The sequence below is a fragment of the Ambystoma mexicanum genome, chromosome 6q (genome assembly GCF_040938575.1).
Source record: "Ambystoma mexicanum isolate Mex_15411 chromosome 6q, UKY_AmexF1_1, whole genome shotgun sequence".
Lineage (NCBI taxonomy): Eukaryota > Metazoa > Chordata > Amphibia > Caudata > Ambystomatidae > Ambystoma > Ambystoma mexicanum.
Genome location: NC_090937.1, coordinates 266617682 through 266621067, shown reverse-complemented (window position 1 = coordinate 266621067; position 3386 = coordinate 266617682).

Below are 3386 nucleotides of genomic sequence, written 5' to 3'. Positions count from 1 at the left end.
AATTGATTTTGAAATCATTTACAGCGTTCCGAAGTGGGCTTCTAGTATTCTCGCCATTGCATAATGCCCACTTTGCGTTACATACATTTTTATTAAGATTATCGCAAGTAAGTAAAAAGGATATATAGATGACCGTAGAACAAGTAATATGCATCGCGTGGGATACAAAGTTAATACCCACTTTGATGCGTAAAAGGATTACATTGGTGCTTGCAATGTCGTGTCCGCAGATTAAAAGTACAGCTGCATATGTGTTTTTTATAAAACACATTTGTTTGCAAAGGAGATAACTTTATTAGGCGTAGTTATTTTTTGGCTGTTAGCTTTCAAGATCAGAGAGGCCCCTCGCTCAGGCAGTGATAGCGCAACCATTGGCAGGAAGGGGGCGGCTGACTGCAAATATTGAACAGTTGACACATGTTAGAGGAACACACACAGGGAGAAAATGCCCACAGAACAAACATTCACCGCGCCAACGCTACTGGCTTTACCCACAGGAGTAGTTCTGTTTAGGCCCATGACATGACATTAAGCACTTGATATGGTAAACTCGATTGGGAAATAAAAAACAGAGGAACAGGAAAACATTTGCGATCAAAATTATCCAACCTGCTGCTTTCTAGAAACTGGACAACATGGTTTATTGGTTTATGACACACAGATAACATTCATGTGAACCAAGCGGATGTTATGCAGGGCTTTAAGTGGGCACGGCCCCAGCAGTCTCCTAAAACTACGATCGAACTGGGGCTCTGGGCTCCCTTCCTTCCCAGAAAGACAATTTTATTTGTTATTCTCCATTGCTGGGAATTCGAGCCCAAGCCCTGCTGGCGTTAAGGCTGAGTCTCAACACACTGTGCTGCTGACCCATAAAGCCCGTTCCAGGCATGTCAAGCAGTCTATTGAATGAAACAAAAGAAACTGAGCACCTGTGAAATAGTACAATGACCACTGGATTGTTACAGAAAGGCCTGTAGATCGATTCTCCAGAATGGACACTAAAAAAAACATAGATTGACAGCGAGGAAAGCTGCTTTTCTTCTTTATTATTCAGTGCTGGGTAGACATCAGGCCACGCCCCCTATTTCGACCACCCACCTGTTACACCCCCCCCTCCCCCCCCCTTGAGTTCTCACCCCACTTAAAGTGATGTTATGTTATCCCAGGTATGATATGATAAGTCATTTATAACGCGCCTGTACACAAGTGTTTCTGGGCACGACAAGACAAGGAAGGGAGGACAAAACAACGATTTTACTAGGCCTTGTGTCATTCAGATTGCAGAAGTGCGGGGGCTGGAGGGGGAGAGGGAGCAGGGGGGAGTGCAAGTAGCTCATAAGTGCTGCTGGTAAGTGGCTCATAAGTGCAGAGAATCTGGGGACTGTAGGGTTGCAGATACAGGCCTGTAAGCGCAGGGAGGTCCAGAGGCAGTGCAAGGGCAACTGGACATGCAGGAGCTTGGATGTGAAATTCAGTGTGTGGCCAGGTGACCAGTGTTGAGGAGCAGTCAGGGAATCAGCAAGGGATCCGGAGAGAGAAAGCGGAAGCAAAAAGAAAGGTCTTGAGTTGCTTCTGGAAAAGGAGGTGGTCCTGCTCAAGTTTGAGAGAGACAGGGAGCCTGTTCCAGAGGGAGGTCCCAGCCAAGGAAAGCGATCTAACCCCCACTCTCTGACAGAAGCGTCAGACCCTCACAGAGTTGGAGGTGGGTGAGAGGAGTGCTTGACAAGGAAGATGCTTAGGAAGAGAAGGTTGGCGGTAGTGCAGTCCCCGACCCCAGAAAGCCTTGTGGACGATGCAGAGTCTTGAACTTGATCCTTGCAACCACTGGGAGCCAGTGCAGAGATTTCAGTGCTGGAGAGATACGATCCCTGGCCTTGAGGCCAAGCACAAGTCTTGCAGTCCTGTTCTGGATAGCTTGTAAAGGGCGAAGAGTAGAGGCAGGTAGATTTAGTAAGAGGCTGTTGCAGTAGGCTGGCCTAGTGAGGACCAGGGCTCTGGAGACAGTGAGCTTCTGGAGGAAAGTGAGTAAAGGAATACCTCTGACAGTGTGACTTCTTAGAGACGTCCAAATTGTGAGTAGAGAAGGAAAGGGTGGAGTCGAAGATGACCCCAAGGTTCTTAGCCTCACCGGAAGGAGCAGGTAGAGGGCCCAGGATAGGTGACCAGAGTGAGAGAGGAAAGGAGGGAGCAGGTGTCCCAATGAGGTGGAAATCAGTCTTACTGGCATTGAGATAGAGATCCTTGGAAGCACACCATTCCTGAATTGCGCACACGGTCAGTCTGGTATAAGAGAAGGAGCAGAAGTGGCTGAGGGGAGCCTGAAGGAGAGCTGGGTGTCATCTGCCTAACACTGAAAGTTAGAGCATAAGGTCAAGATGCAGTGAGCAAGAGGTGCCAGACATTTGTTGAAATGCCAGGGAGATAGGTTAGACCCCTGGGGAACACCACAACTAGAAAGAGAGATCAAAGAGTGGAAAGACTCAAGTTGGACCTGGGAGTGCCGATCCGTGAGAAAGGAGGTCAATGAGGCCAGGATCTGACCAGAGATACCCAGGTTGTCACAGAGGCGATTGAGCAGGATGGCATAGTTGACTGCGTCGAAAGCAGAGGATAGATCAAGGTGAATGAGGACAGAAGGAAGGTTAAAGTCAAGGTTAGAAAGCAAGTCTTCACAGGTGTTCAGGTGTCATGCCTGTCGCCCCAGGCACACTTGGCACATCTCTATCTCCTAAACGCTCCTTATAACCTGTACATTCAGCTTTCAGAACTGCCAGGCCATTCTATACACATTGGAGATTGTTCGGGAAGCGCCACTATTAATGCGCTTGCTGATGGTGTCACGTTGATGCTACGGGTACTATTGCTTTGTTTACAATACATTTGCGTGTCCTAATCACGTTATCATTCTGGGAACTTGATGTGTGCTGTATTCGTCATTACATTGGTCAAGTGAGTTACGTGAATGTCATGTGACTTGTATTTAACATGGCAAATTCAAGTCAGCGGCACTTCTGATAGTTGTTCTATTTCCACGGCGTTCCGGAGCTCGGAGTTTGCAAATTCCCTCGCAGACTCAGCGCTTTTGCATTTTGGCAACTTATCTGCTTCCTATCCTTCGCTCCAGTTTCCGCTCGGAGTGGTTGCTAATTCCGCATTCCTACGTGGCGCTCGGCAACTTCCCGCTCTCATGTTACTCTGAGCCGCCAGCTGATTTCCACTGTCAGCATCCTTTCTGAATTACTACCCAGCAGAGTTCCATTATCCTACCTGCCTCCATCTCTGCTCCAATTCTGTTTGGAACATTTCCTCATCTGGCAACCTTACTTACTGTAAGCCATCCGCTCCTACTATTGTGGTATACAACTCCTGTTTACTTACAACCCATA